This window comes from Nicotiana sylvestris, chromosome 3 (assembly GCF_000393655.2).
Source record: "Nicotiana sylvestris chromosome 3, ASM39365v2, whole genome shotgun sequence".
Lineage (NCBI taxonomy): Eukaryota > Viridiplantae > Streptophyta > Magnoliopsida > Solanales > Solanaceae > Nicotiana > Nicotiana sylvestris.
Window position 1 is genome coordinate 162,961,198 of NC_091059.1, and position 17,018 is coordinate 162,978,215.

Below are 17,018 nucleotides of genomic sequence, written 5' to 3' on the forward strand. Positions count from 1 at the left end.
AAAGATCCTTAATTTATAGAAGTCCAAATATTTTCCTACAAGAATAGGGACTAGCCAAATATGAGAGATTTATAATTTTCTTCTAAGAAAAGAAAAACTCAATTCTGGTAAATATGTTGCCCTTTCCTTCAAGAGCTAACGAAATATGGTAAGAAAATCAGGACAAACACCTAACAACTCTCCCCTTGGCCTGGATTTTATGACAAAATAAACTTGATCCACCTTCTTCACATAAACTTCAACATGCCGCATCTTCAAATCTCCACCACAAAATTTTTCTCAACATAAGTAGCATTTTGGTCAAATTTCTCAGACAAAAATCATGATTACCGTTAAATAGATTGCGGTTAGAACTAAACCCGCCAAGATGAACCTGTCTTAAACCTTGCTCTGATACCACTCGTTATGATCGAAATAATCAGGTGTCATGCGGAAGTTTGTAAAGAAAATCTTGAACGACGATAAATCAGCCAACAAAAGAGAAATATCCCAAAAGAGATACAAACATTAACGTGGTTCGGTCAATTGACCTACTCCACAAGTGGAGATGAGATGCTACCAAATGACAAGGAAGGATCTTTAATTTATAGAATTCCAAACCTTTTCCTACAAGAAAAGGGACTAGCCAAATATTAGAGATTTATAATTTTCTTCCAAGAAAAGAAAAACTCAATTATGGTAAATATGTTATCCTATCCTTCAAGAGATAGAAAAATCAAATTGATAAGAAATTCAGGACAAATATCTAACAATAGGCACCAAAGAGAATATCAATAATTTTATTGAGAAAAATGATAAAGTAACAGCCAACAAATATACTTTATCAATCCGAAAGCGTTTTGAGTTTTGACACTTTTCACTTGATGTGGTTAAACTAAGTGAATTTGATTATTATTTTAAAATAAATTATTTCAGATATTTTTTATATGAGAAAAAAATGCAATGTATAATACTCCTATTTTTTTTTGCAGTCAGTACCACTTTATGTTATAATATTTGGGGAGGGGGGGGATTAATCCAGTCCCGTCAGTTTCAGAAAATTTGTCAAAGTATTAATTCACAATAAGCGAAATATGTCCAGAAAAAGTTAGATTGGAAGGTGTACGATATGCCATTAACTCGATATAATATCATGATATTGAGGTGGCAAGCTATGGAAAATCTAAGCCAATTGTGCCAAATTCCTCCCAAACCACCTGATATAGACCCTAAACTACTAACATCAATCCTAGTAATCATGGTCCAAGTTTCAAAGACAAGTTAATAGCAGGTGAGCATGATACGTTAATCAATGTTCACTCCCCCTCTTTTGTTGATTACCCATCATTAGCACAAGGATCAAGTTTGCCGCTCTCAATTACAAGCTCTATTGGAGGTCACCAAATTCAGCTTTCATTAGAAGAACATGAATGCATCTATCAACCATGGAAATTTTTTATCATCATCAAGCTTCACGGTAAAAGAATTCAACACAATCTTCTTAAAACAAAAGCACAAGAAATTTAAAAAATCCTAGAGAACTTCCCCTTAATCGACCTAGGGGCGGACTATTACATTACCAAATTTTATTGTGAGGAACACATGTTTAAAGTACTACATTATGGTCCGTGGTTTATTTTTAGTCACTTTCTTTCAGTCCAAAGGTGGGAACCAAACTTTGTAACAACGGAAGCTAACAATTCACTAATAGCGGTTTGGGTTCGATTACCATAATTGCCAACCGAGTTCTACGATGGAATCATTCTAGAGAAAAATGGTAATACCATTGGGATTCAATGTGAATCCTAGTCCAGTCCCCTTGGGTTGCAAGGGAGTTCTTTGTCGTGAATGAGTTTCTTCAAGAGTACAGAGAATGGTGTGATCTACACCGATCGCTTAGAGCCTACTTCACTCGTTTCTTTTTGATACAATGCCTCACCAGTGTTGTTCTCTCTTTCTTCTTTAACTTGTTACACAATAGATTTAGTAGAGCTATAATGTTTGTTTGTAGTAGAATAAAGAGAGGGTATTTGGTTCGATCAGAGTATATGTGTCTAAGGCTTGATGTTGAGTATAAATACTTTGGTGAAGGCCATTTGCTGAAGATCTTTGACAACCCAAGAGATTTGATCCTTGGAAAGAGATTGATTCTTTCCAAGAATAAAGTTATTTGCCGTTGCTCTTCCTTGATAGGGCATTGATAGCTTTCCTTCTACAGATCTTGATGATGCGGTTTTACTCCTTGATTGTTGGTCCTTCCGAAAATGGCAGCTTGATTAATCATCTTGCAAGATCTTCGATGCTTCTTTTCCGCTTCAATCTTTCGGATTGAATGCAGTGGACTTGATTGATTCCTTAAGTTTAGGCTTGATTGATTCCTTCCATCGTAGCTGTCCATTGATTTCGTGATCTTTGTTGGTCTCAGATTGTTTTCCTTAAGTTTCCTGATTGATTACTTCCATCTCATAGTAACTCCTTGATTCCTTGATCTTCTCTAATTGATTCCTTCAATCTTTGAATTGCTATCCATGATTTCCTGCACAGATATATTATTTGCATCATTAAAACCAGATCTAACAATCTCCCATTTTTTGATGATGACAAAATAATATATATGTATAAACAACAGTTGACTTCCCTGTGTTTTACCCCCCCTCAATGTATGCAGTTGACTGGTTCATAGTACTCCCCCTTCGTTCATGCTGTTAACTGGTCCATGGTTATAGATATTGCAGTCGACTCCTGACGCAGAGGATGCTAGCGTACAGTTACCCTTTAATCGACTAACTCCCGTATACCTGTGCATACCTGTACAAATACATATACTTTATTCCCCCTTTTTGGCATCAGCAAAGAGGGAATAGAAAGAACAAACCACGAACTAAAACAGAGTATATAGCATTATGCATCAGAGTTATAGTCCAAAAAGCAACCAAAACAAAACAAGAAACAAAAACAGAAATTGTCCAATGACTGAGTTAACAGTCCAAAAACAGCACAACAAAAAAAATTATCTTAAGCAACCCTATTAACAACGTAGAAAGTAGGTAAGGGTATTGCATATGGCCTCCTTTAGTTGATCAAAGCTAGCATTGGCTGAGATGCTCATTCCATGAAACCTGTCATAAATCTCCCTGAAAGCCTTGACAGCATTCTCCCTTACTCTGAGAACGACAACTCTTATCTTGGACACATCAAACCCTATTTCTTTGGAGATAGCATGAATGTCAGGCACGAAGTTTCTCACCAAGATCAGGATCACCAAGACTGGAATGAGAGGCAGAAGGTTTAGGTTTAGGATCTATTGGAGCATGCTTTATATCGCCTTCGTGCTTCTTAACCCAGGAGCCCTTCACACTCACATATCCCATACTTGCAAAGGCTCTGGAATTGTAAGATTTTGAAACAGTGATAAAGGGATAAGCGGACAGGAAAATTTGGTGGGCTTCTAGGATGTGAGTGATGGTCATATCATAAGGTAGACTGGTGGGATCTTCAGTACTTTCAATCATGAAGTTAATGACCCAGGAGGATAAATTAACTTTGAGTTTGGTCACAAGACAGTATACCAAGAAGGTGTCTCTTTGAGAGAAGGTGGAGAAGGAACCAATGCGGGGAAACACAGTAGTTTCTACAGTATAAGCCAGGACTCAAGTTTCGAAACTAACATCACTAGGGCTTAACTGGTTGGGAGGGGATTCAGAGGAACACTTAGCAATACACTGTTTAGCTTGATCAAAGGAAATTTCAAAATCATCGGGCCAGGTATTTTTGAAAAGCATGGGAAAATTAGATCATTTACACTGAAAGAGTCATGGCACAATCAAGAACAATGCGCTTACCTAACACTAAGGATTTCAACTTATCAGGTTTACTAGAGCGAAGATTATCATGAAACATCTTTACCAGGGTTCATAAACCTTATGTGTAGGAATAGAGAGGAACTTAGACCACCCTTGATGAGCAAAAAGATTTTTTACCTTACAATTTAGGGCTTCTATGTCGTCAAGGTCAAATACCCTTCCATGAGCAATGGGCTTGTCTTTCAAGGCAATGAAAAGATCCTTGTTTGGAGAATCCTAGAAATTCAGGTCAGATTCTAGAGATCCAGAAAGATCTATCTTGGATTTCTTTGGAGTAGAGGAAACATGGGGTCTTCCACAGGTCGTTTTCCTAGGGCTTTTTCTCTTTAAGATTTGAGAATGATCAGACAAATCGCCCTGTGAAGAAGCGAAACCCTCAGAATGATCGGACCCTAGGTCTACTTGTTCTAGAGGCATAGAAGGGGGTTTTGCTTTGGAGCGGGTACTTTTTCTGGTGGAGGTGGATGAGTTCTTGGGGTGTTTGGCCATTGAAGAATAGTGGTTTGAGCAGAGCTTTGGAGAGGACTTTTCTAGATGATAGGGATGAAAGTGATTGAAAGGAGATCTCTGCCTTAAGAAGAGAATTTTTTGACAGTTGAGTACAGAAAAGGAAAAGGCATCAGTTGAATAGACGTGATGATTGGCTTTCCAACTTTGAACGATGGAACTGATGTGAAAGAAAAGGAAAAGAGAGGGAAAACGGAGGCGTAATTAATGCAAGAGTAAAAGAGAATTATTAAACCTACAAAAGTAACTAAATTATACATAGGTCCTACAAGTTATTATTCAAGTAATTAATTCCAAGTAATTTTCTCAAAGCACAGAACCTATCCTCTAATAAAGGCTTAGTAAAAATATCTGTTAATTGATCAGTTGTTCCAACAAAATATATTTCTATGTATCCCTTAAGAACATGATCTCTAATAAAATGATGCTTGATATCTATATGCTTTGCTCTAAACTAATGCACAAGATTTTTTGAAAGACATATAACACTAGAATCATCACAGAAGATTTGAATAGGCTTAAAAAATAGTTCATAGTCACCAAGTTGATGAGACATCCATAGTAGTTGTGCACAACATTGTCCAATAATAATGTATTCAGCGTCAGTCGTGGATAGTGCAACCGATCCTTATTTTTTTACTATTCCAAGATATCAAAGCTTTGCCAAGAAATTGACATGTCCCGCTTATGCTTTTTTTTGTCTTCCTTATCACCTGCTAGATCAGCATTTGAAAAACCTTCTAATTTAAAATTGTTAGAGCGAGGATACCATAATCCACGAGAGACAGTTCCAATGGGATATCAAATGATTCGTTTTACTGCAGTCAGGTGAGACTCCTTAGGAGCTTACTGAAACCTGGCACATTTACAAACGCTGAACATAATATTTGGTCGATTAGCAGTCAAATAAAGAAAAGAACCAATCATTCCATGATACTTAGTTTCATCAACAGATTTTCCATGTTCATCTTTGTCGAGACTTGTTGAAGGACTCATTGGTGTGCCAATAGCTTTGGCACTGCTAATGCCGAATTTTTGGATCAACTCCTTTGTGTATTTAGTATGACATATGAATGTTCCTTCTTCAGATTGTTGAATTTGAAGTCCAAGAAAGAACGTCAGTTCTCCCATCATACTCATTTCGAACTCACTTTACATAAGATTTGAAAATTCCTTGCACATAAGAGGATGTGTACTACCAAATATAATATCATCAACATAAATTTGAATAATGAGACTACCTTCTGATGATATTTTAATAAACAGAGTAGTATCTACTTTACCTCTTGTAAATCCATGATCAATAAGAAAAGATCTTAATCTTTCGTACCATGCTCTTGGAGCTTGCTTAAGCCTGTATAGTGCTTTGGTTAGCTTATACATATGATATGGAAACTCTGAGTCTACAAACTCACGGGGTTGCTTCACATATACTTCGAATTAAATGAAACCATTTAAGAAGGCACTTTTAACACCTATCTAAAATAACTTGAATCCTTTAAAAGATGCATATACCAACAGAATGCGTATAGATTCCAGTCGAGCTACTGGGGCAAAGGTTTCGTCATAGTCGACTCCTTCTTATTGTGAATATCCTTGAGCAACTAATCTGGCTTTGTTTCTTACAACTTTTCCATCCCCATTGAGCTTAATTCTGAAGACCCACTTTGTCCCTATCACAGAAACGTTTTCAGGTTTGGGTATCAGTTTTCATACTTGATTTTTTGTCGAATTGATCTAACTCATCCTACATCGCTTGCATCCAACTTGATTCTTTAAGAGCTCCCTCTATTTTCTGGCTCAATCTGAAAGATTAGAGCTATGTTTGCTTTCTTCTTGAGAGCTCCCCTAGTTTTCATTGCTTCATTTGGATCTCCTATGATGAATTTTTGAGGATATTCAAGTTCACTTCTACCACGACCCAAAACCCAACCCGGCCGTGATGGCGTTTTTCGTGAAGACAAGGCCAGCCAACTAAACCCAATTTACTTTTTTAAAATAGTTAATCATTATATAAGCAGTCTATACATGATTTATGATAATTATTAGTGGAAGTACAACCCGACACAGCCCAAACCGAGGTGTCACAAGTCACGAGCATCTATTAGAGTATAAATACAACTAAAAGGTCTGAAATATAAAAAACAGGACTAATGAACGAAGAGGGAGAAAAGTGGTGCTGCGAACGCCGACAACCACCTTGCTAAACTCCGATAACTCTGCCTCCGATCAGCCAAAACTCGCTACCGGGTGCATAAATACCTGAATCTGCACACAAGGTGCAGGGAGTAAAGTGAGTACTCCAACTCAGTGAGTAACAAATGTAAATAAAGACTGACGACAAGAAATCACGTAAAACCAATCAAGATGATGTATAGAAGTAGTTCAAAAACCAGTAAGAAAGCAGTAAAGCTGTAAAATCTCTTAAAACATTTTAGCTCAGTTTAAACTTCTTTGAAAATGGCTTTTTCAACAGTTACATAATGAGTGCAAAACGATTAGTGTAGATTAGCACAGAAATCCGCCCCTCGGGCACAAATACCATAGTTTAACAGATAAAATGACAAATAAATATGAAAGATAAACATATAAAGGTTCGCCCCTCGGGCTCAATGTAAACAACTCTGCCCCTTGGGCAATATCTCTGAATAATACCAGCCCCTCGAGCAATCACATAGAATAATACCAGCCCCTCGGTCTATCATATGGAACAACATCAGCCCCTCGAGCTATATCTCACATCATAATGGGTACCCACGCTCACTGGGGGTGTACAGACTCCGGGAGGGGCCCCTTACGGCCCAAGCGCAATATCAAGCCATCTTGTGGCATCAAATCTAGGCCCTCGGCCTCATATCAATCAAGCCACCTTGTGGCGAATAAATGTATCTCAGGCCCTCGGCCTCATATCAGTATCTATCCTCACAACTAGGTCCTCGTCCTTACTCAGTCCGAAAATCATCACAAACCCCTCGAGCATTAGTAAAACAGTATTTCTCAGCCCAAAACATCATTTAAAATATCACTTAAGTCCCAAAACTGAGTAAAAATTGGCTGAGTAGTAAAACAGTGGAAAATAACATGACTGAGTTCAAGTAATAAGTCAAAGCAGTGAGGAAATAATAATAAAAATCCCCGAAGGGTTCAAATAGTTGGCACGAAGCCCAAATATGGCAATCAGCCCAAATCACGATGATAGCAAATAAGTTTCAGTCAAATACGCGGTAAAATCATTAATCGGAACGGACCAAGTCACAATACCCAATAGTTCATGACCCCACGCTTGTCATCAAGCGTGTGTCTCACCTCAATATAGCACTACGATTTGCAAATCCGGGGTTTCAAACCCTTAAAACATCATTTACAACCATTACTTACCTCGAACCGGCTAAACTCTAGCTCGCGACGCCTTTGCCCTTCGAATCAGCCTCCTCGCGCATCGAACCTATCCAAAATTAGAACGAATACGTCACAATATGCTAAGGTAATAAAGCCCAAGCGAAAACAATCGAAAAATACCAAAAATCTCAAAATTAGCAAAACCGGAGCCACGGGACCACTTTTCGAAACTAAAAATTTTTCACATCATTAGATTCCTTATCTCCTCGCGAGTTCATACATATCAAATTTACCAAAATCCGACCTCATATGGTCACTCAAATTCTAAAAATTCACTCTCCAATTTCAAGCCCTAATTTCCCAACTTTTCCTCTAATTTCCACAAACTTTCATGATTAAACAATGATATAATCACCATAAATACAAGGTATAAAGCCCAAGTAGCTTACCTCTGCGGATACACTTGATCCCCTCTTGAAATCATAGCTTGGAGCACCAAAATCGCACAAAAATGATGAATAAATGACTGAAAATCGCGAAAGGGCATTTTTATACCTTCTGCCCAGCTTTTTCGCACCCGCGATCCAGTAAGCGCATCTGCGCTTCCGCTTCTGCGCTTCCGCTTCTGCGGAAAAACATCTGCTTCTGCGGATTTCACTTATGACTCAGGACCCACATCTGCGGTCCAAACACGCACCTGCGGTACTGCATATGCGGTTCTTCCTCCGCTTCTGCGGAAATCACTTGACGGCCAAATCTCGCATCTGCGGCTTCACAGATGCGGTCCACATAGCCGCTTCTACAGTCTCAGCCCATCTGACCCTTTTTTGCTTCTGCGATGAATCACTTGCATCTGAGGCGCCGCATCTGCGGTCCCTAAACCGCAGATGCGAAAATACCAGAAGCAGCAAATCTGAAGCTGCAACCAACATCTAACTTCTCCGATAACCATCCGAAATCATCCCGAGGCCCCCGGAACCTCAACCAAAAGTACAAACATAACCCAATACCTTATTCAAACTTTTTCCAATCATTAAAACACCTCAAACAACATCAAATCTATCAAATCACATCGAATTCAAGCCTAAGTTTCTAAAAATCTTCCGAAATACGCTTTTGATAAAAAACTCAACCAAACTACGTTCAAATGACCTGAAATTTTGCACACACATCCCAAATGACACAATGAAGCTACTACAACTCTTGGAATTCCATTCCGACCCTTATATCAAAATCTCGCCTATCAACCGGAAATCGCCAAAATATCAATTTTACCAATTCAAGCCTAAACCTTCCATGAACTTCCAAAATGCATTCCGATCATGCTCCTAAGTCATTAATCACCTAACGGAGCTAACCAATTCATAAAAATCCCGATCCGAGATAATATACAAATAAGTCAAATCTTGGTCAAACCTTTCAAATTTTAAGCTTTAAACTGGAAACTGTTCTTCCAGTTTCATTCCGATTACCCTAAAAACCAAACCAACGATTAACATAAGTCATAATACATCACACAGGGCAAGTCATGCCCGAGAACTGGCGATCAAAGTGCAAAAGCTCAAAACGACCGGTCGAGTCGTTATATCCTCCCCCACTTAAACATACGTTCGTCCTCGAACGTGCCCAGAGTTGTTCCAAAATCTAGCCAATTGCCGAATAACCTTACCATGCATATACCTGGGGGTGATCCCACGTCACCCTATCTCACATAGGTTTGATAACACAATATAACTGACATTTCACAATCTATCTTAGTCCATAAACCATAGAACCACTTTTCTGCTTCTAAATCATCAATACGATCAGAATCTCACATTTATACTGTGAATAAGTCCGACAAGCTATAACAAACCATATCTGCTATCTCAGGTGAAATCACATGATATACCACATAACTCAAACACTTGTAGTGATAACTTCTATTCCCAGCAGCTGCCCACAACAACCGAATACCGGTAGAAAATTTCTTATCAACTAAAGTTTCATTCCAACACTTTTATATGCTGCCAATGATGACTAAAACACGCAGTAAGCCATAACCATTTCTCAGTCAACCATTCATGAAACCACTCCTCCCTAGCAATTACCATAGCAATTTTCTGCGTCGAACCTCGATGTTATCCTTCCAACATGCTGAAATCAAATCCATTTGCAGTCATTAAAGATCCCGACAATCTCATCTAATCCAACACACCACTATGGTGACATGACACATCAATATAGGCCTAAGCCACAACTTGCATAATATGCGCACCAACAAGCAACGGTCCGAACATACTCAAATCATGAAAAATGCCTGAAATGAAAGAGCTGTACCTCAAGCTCACTAGTACCACCACTACACAAGGCTGAGAACCTGTCTCACATCATAGAAATAGAACATACGAGTCTGACCCGCAAGGTCATATCTCCACATAGCTTCGCTGCAATGCGCGATCCTATCCAACACTACTCCACATGAAACACCTTAAGTACCTATGCTCGAAATCGACAACCACACACAATTTGATGTTTAGAACCAAAGCAAATCGTTACACCCATGGTGAAACAAATAACATATACCACGCAAACTCGATAGGACATAACCGATACGCCATTCACCGAGCAACACTCAATTACTCTCCCCGCTTGACTTCCACTATGAAGCCCCAATAGAACTGCACCATATGTGCCAATAACCAACAAGTCATAACGTCTCACACACAGAAAGGTAACTCATGGATCTTCCTTGATCACTAATAAGCTCAATAACGGTCGAATCAACACATCCCTCAACAATACAATTCGAGGCCAACCAAGCCAACTCAAGCTAGAATCACGCATCCACATTGGCCTACCAACGAAACCCCTTATCAAGGAAACCTGAAGCTGCTCCTTCAACTCCTTAACTCTGACGGTGCCATACGATACGGTGCCCAGTACTAGATCAATACCGAAGTCAACAACTCTATCTGGCGACATGCCCAACAGTAGGAAACACATCCAAAAAAGTCCCTCACCACCAGAACTGAATCCATTTGAGGAGCCTCTACACTGACAGCCATCACGAGAGCCCAAATAAGAAAGACACTCCTTCCAAGCCATCCGCTGGGTCTTCGAAATATAATACCACTCTACTAGGACATGATCGTCGAACCTCGCCACTCAACCCGTGGTATTTCCGGCGTAGCTAACAACGCCACCTTAGCGCGATAGTCCAGAATGACACCACACGGAGACAACTAGTCTGAACCTAATATCCCATCCAACATCTAACATACCAAGCAACAACAGATCCGCTCGGGTCTCCAAGCCCTGGTAGTCACTACACAGTGCCGATACATGCGACCCATAACCACAACATAGCCTGAACATAAGAACTCCCAGTCTCCAAATCCGTATGGCACATGAATCAACACATCTGATCCCAATTCCTCCGTCCGAATGTGTACCACACCTCAAATACCCAATCATTCCACGAAAGATACTCCAAAATTCCCTTATGCCATCAAGCAAACTCGAATATCTGCAGTCGATCTAACAAGAAAGTGCCACAATATTACCGAAGTACCATCAACTTAATCTCATTGCCTTTTCTGAAACATATACCCTCGTCAAATCATTCCAATTAGCAATACCATTCCCTTAATCATCTGAAGATAATTCATCTAATTATCTGAAACTGCCCGCTGCCTGAGAATTTTATAACCTTCCTTTCAGAACTGAACCGCAGCCTTACACACGTAATTCTCAATCATTTACAACATACCGCATAACCCATACCATCCTAGGATAACCATGAGAACTTCATCTTCCTTCCGAGCCACAACCATCTATGCACCCAACTAGTCAAGAACTTTCCATTGATCCCATCTAGAAAAGAACCACTATACATTCCATGCTCCTCATGCCAATAGGAAAGTATACATCTCCAACCAAGGTAGGAACCATCGAGAACTCCCCGAATTCCATTTGCACAACCCTAACTCATCAGGACTGAATCCTTCTAACTCAATCGAGCTACGCATGACTCTACAACCCAAAAGAATTGCCGCGAAACACCTGCAGAGACTCCTTACTCTATAAGCATCCAAAGAGTCAATCATATCCTTACCATATCGATCCGACCCACTACCAAGCTATACCGTCTATCCGAGTTTCCTTCTGATTACCTTCAACTTGATACTCCTTCTTGCTATAACATCACAATTCCTCTACCCAAACTTACCACATGGGACCCAAGCATACAGCCACACCGTCTAAGGCTCATAAGCCACTAAATACCTTCGCATATATTCCCACGAGCACCACGTTCAAAATGCTTTACTCTGAAGAGACTTCCTACGAATCTAAATCCGTTACCTTTATCGTCCTGATACTGATACATAGAATCCCATAATTAATATAAAAATTTGCCACAAGCCTTGACATCTTCTAATGAAAACTCAGTCTCTAGCCACATATACAACTTTAAAATACCCAATTGTTACATGTAGAATCTTGAATACATTAGAACCATTCTCGAGAGTCATTCACTCTATTCAAATTGCAATCAGCCTGATCAAACGAACATAACCACCCGTGCCTTACTAGCACTTTGACATTGCAGAGTGTAACCTCATCCTAGAACAACCAAGCCACTTCCTGCTCTATGCGCCGAGCATTGATAACTGTGATTCCTACATGTTTTATACCCATTCTTACCTAAGCTTTGTGCATTAACTGCCAGAAATTAGTCCCAAAATGCTTACAAGTAGCTCTTGATTGCAGGTTTGAGCGACAAGATGACAAATACTAAAGATCGGCTCAAAAAGGAGTGAAATCTGCCAAGTGTCAAAAGATAACTGAAAGGGGGGATCAAAAGGACCTGCGCGGTCTGCACTATTTTGTCACGCGGCCGCACAGGAGAGTTCAGAAGCTGGACATCTTCAAGTTCAACCTGCACGGTCCGTACTGTTCTGCCACGCGCCCGCGTAGGAAAGTTCAGAAGCCATGATATCTTCAAGTCAAGCTGCGCGGTCTGCGCCCCATTTTCACGCGGTCCGCGCCGGGGAGTTGATAACTGTGATTCCTACATGTTTTATACCCATTCTTACCTAAGCTTTGTGCATTAACTGCCAGAAATTAGTCCAAAAATGCTTACAAGTTGCGCTTGATTGCAGGTTTGAGCGACAAGATGACAAATACTAAAGATCAGCTCAAAAAGGAGTGAAATCTGCCAAGTGCCAAAAGACAACTGAAAGGGGGGATAAGCGCAACTTGTAAGCATTTTGGGACTAATTTCTGGCAGTTAATGCACAAAGCTTAGGTAAGAATGGGTATAAAACATGTAGGAATCACAGTTATCAAGCATCTATTACCAACAACAACTCATGACATTCCGTGATTCTCATACACCTATGAAGCATACTATAACTTTGTTAAGAATTTTCCTCTACTCGAGCCATTCTCGGTCTCAATTTCCGCAAGCCATAGCTGATTCACTCGCATGCCTCAAATTGGGACCAACATAGCACCTAACCATGCAATCAACTATCAATAGCAGACTCCCCTACTTGGCTCAAAACAATAGATCAAAACACACTCGATAACTCATAACGCATGTACTCTCTTGCTGCCATAATACCATAGTGAGGTTAAACTCAAACCTTCATAAGTTTGTGAAACCCAGACCATCTGGTACCTTGAATCTTCTGCAAATCTCGCATTCATCCTTGCAACTGTCAAGCCCACTCTCTAAGTGACCCAATTTAAATTGCAACACATATCTTTCACTTACAAATGAGATCTTCTAAAAGACACATAAGGATCACACAACCTCGGAACACTTCGCAGGAGATGGCCCACCTGCCTTGCCTTCAATTAACATTTCTATATACCTTCCATCGTCACAAATGTTATGCAGTCACTTAGTCTTCTATCCTCTAGTAGATCCTTCTCGTCCCTTCCAATCATATGGATACATCTCGTAGTACTAACATACTCATAGCATAGCCATCCAGCCGTCACTTCCACTAATAGGGACAATACCGAACATATAAGTTCAAAAAGACTTGCTCACAAAATCAGCACCTCGGTGCTCAAGCCATAGGAAAAGATCCGGCCTCAAGTCCTCTAGACTGGCCCAACATCAACTCACAAAGATCACATCTCATCCCTCGATAAGGGAATCACAAGCCATCAATGCACATCTGATACTGAGCGCTCATGCACACATACGAACAGGTGGAAGGAATTTCAAGAGTTACATTTCAAGTTGAATCAAGGACGCACGATAAAAATTCAAGAACATGAAGTTCTCCTAAAGGTTCTACAACCTCTCGAGGATAAATACAGACGTCTCCGTACCGATCTGCAAGACTCTACTAAACCTGCTCATGACTCGTGACACCTATGTAACCTAGGCTCTGATACCAACTTGTCACGACACAAACCCCGACCCAGTCGTGATGGTGCCTCTCGTGAAGACAAGGCCAGCCAACTAAACCCAATTCACCTTTTTAAAATAGTTAATCATTACATAAGCAGTCTATACATGATTTAATGATAATTATTAGCGGAAGTACACCCCGACACAGCCCAAACCGGGGTGTCACAAGTCACGAGCATCTATTAGAATATAAATACAACTAAAAGGTCTGAAATAAACAAAACAGGACTAATGAACGAAGAGGGAGTAAAGTGGTGCTACGAACGTCGGCAGCCACCTTACCAAACTCCGATAACATTGCCTCCAATCAGCTAAAACCCGCTACCGGGTGCATAAATACCTGAATTTGCACACAAGGTGCAGGGAGTAAAGTGAGTACTCCAACTCAGTAAGTAACAAATGTAAATAAAGATTAACGGCAAGAAATCATGTAAAGCCAATCAAAATGCTGTATAGAAGCAGTTCAAAAACCAATAAGAAAGTAGTGAAGCTATGAAATCTCTTAAAACATTTTAGCTCAGTTTAAACTTCTTTGAAAATGGCTTTTTCAACAGTTACGCAATGAGTGCAAAACAATTAGTGCAGATTAGCACAGAAATCCGCCCCTCGGGCACAAATACCATAGTTTAACAGATAAAATGACAAATAAATATGAAAGATAAACATATAAAGGTTCGCCCCTCGGGCTCAATGTCAACAACTCCGCCACTCGGGCAATATCTCAGAATAATACCAGCCCCTCGGGCAATCACAAAGAACAATACCAGCCCCTCGGGCTATCACATAGAACAACGTCATCCCCTTGAGCTATATCTCACATCACAATGGGTACCCGCGCTCACTGGGGGTGTACAAAATCCGGGAGGTGCCCCTTACGGTCCAAGCGCAATATCAAGCCATCTCATGGCATCAAATCTAGGTCCTCGGCCTCATATCAGTCAAGCCACCTCGTGGCGAATAAATGTATCTCAGGCCCTCGGCCTCATATCAATCAAGCCACCTCGTGGCGAATAAATGTATCTTAGGCCCTCGGCCTCATATCAGTATCAGTGTATCCTCACAACTAGGTCCTCGTCCTTACTCAGTCCAAAAATCATCACAAGCCTCTCGGGCATTAGTAAAACAGTATTTCTCAGCCCAAAACACCATTTAAAATATCATTTAAGTCTCAAAATTGAGTAAAAATTGGTCGAGTAGTAAAACAGTGGAAAATAACATGATTGAGTTCAAGTAATAAGTCAAAACACTGAAGAAATAGCAATTAAAATCCCCGAAGGGTTCAAATAGTTGGCACAAAGCCCAAATATGACAATCAGCCCAAATCACAATGATAGCAAATAAGTTTCAGTCAAATACACAGTAAAATCATTAATCGGGACAGACCAAGTCACAATCCCCAATAGTGCACGACCCCACGCTCGTCATAAAGCGTGTGTCTCACCTCAATATAGCACTACGATGTGCAAATCCGGGGTTTCAAACCCTCAGAACATCATTTACAACCATTACTCACCTCGAACCAACCGGCTAAAACTCTAGCTCGCGACGCCTTTGCCCCTCAAATCGGCCTCTTCGCGCATCGAATCTATCCAAAATCAGAACGAATACGTCCCAATATGCTAAGGGAACAAAGCCCAAGAGAAAACAATCGAAAAATACCAAAAATCCCGAAATTAGCAAAACCCGAGCCCCGGGCCCACTTCTTGAAACTCAGAAATTTTTACACCATTAGATTCTTTATCTTCTCACGAATTCATACATATCAAATTTACCAAAATCTGACCTCATATGGTCACTCAAATTCTAAAAATTCACTCTCCAATTTCAAGCCCTAATTTCCCAACTCTTCCTCTAATTTCCACAAATATTCATGATTAAACAATGATATAATCACCATAAACACAAGGTATAAAGCCCAAGTAACTTACCTCTGCGGATACACTTGATCCCCTCTTGAAATCATAACTTGGAGCTTCAAAATCACACAAAAATGATGAACAAATGACTGAAAATCGCGAAAGGGCATTTTTATACTTTCTGCCCAGCTCTTTCGCACCTGCGATCCAGTAAGCGCATCCGCGCTTCTGCTTCTGCGGAAAAATATCCGCTTCTGTGGATTTCACTTACGACCCAGGACCCGCATCTGCGGTCCAAATACGCACCTGCGGTACCGCATATGCTGTTCTTCCTCCGCTTCTACGGAAATCACTTGCCGGCCAAATTTCGCATCTGCGATCCTTTCCCCACATCTGCGGCTTCGCAGATGCGGTCCACATAACCGCTTCTACAGTCTCAGCCCATCTAACCCTTTTTCGCTTCTGCGATGAATCACCCGCATCTGAGGCGCCGCATCTGCGGTCCCCAAACCGCAGATGCGAAAATACCAGAAGCAGCAAATCTGAAGCTGCAACCAACATCTAACTTCTTCGATAACCATCCGAAATCATCCCGAGGCCCCCAGAACCTCAACCAAAAGTACAAACATAACCCAATACCTTATTCAAACTTGTTCCAATCATTAAAACACCTCAAACAACATCAAATCTACTAAATCACATCGAATTCAAGCCTAAGTTTCTAAAAATCTTTCGAAATACGCTTTTGATCAAAAACCCAACCAAACCACGTCCAAATGACCTCAAATTTTGCACACACATCCTAAATGACACAGTGAAGCTACTGCAACTCTCGGAATTCCATTCCGACCCTTATATCAAAATCTCACCAATCAATCGGTAATCGCCAAAATATTAATTTTGCCAATTCAAGCCTAAACCTTCCACGGACTTCTAAAATGCATTCCGAACACGCTCCTAAGTCAAAAATCACCTAACAGAGCAAACCAATTCATAAAAATCCTGATCCGAGATTATATACAAACAAGTCAAATCTTGGTCAAACCTTTCAAATTTTAAGCT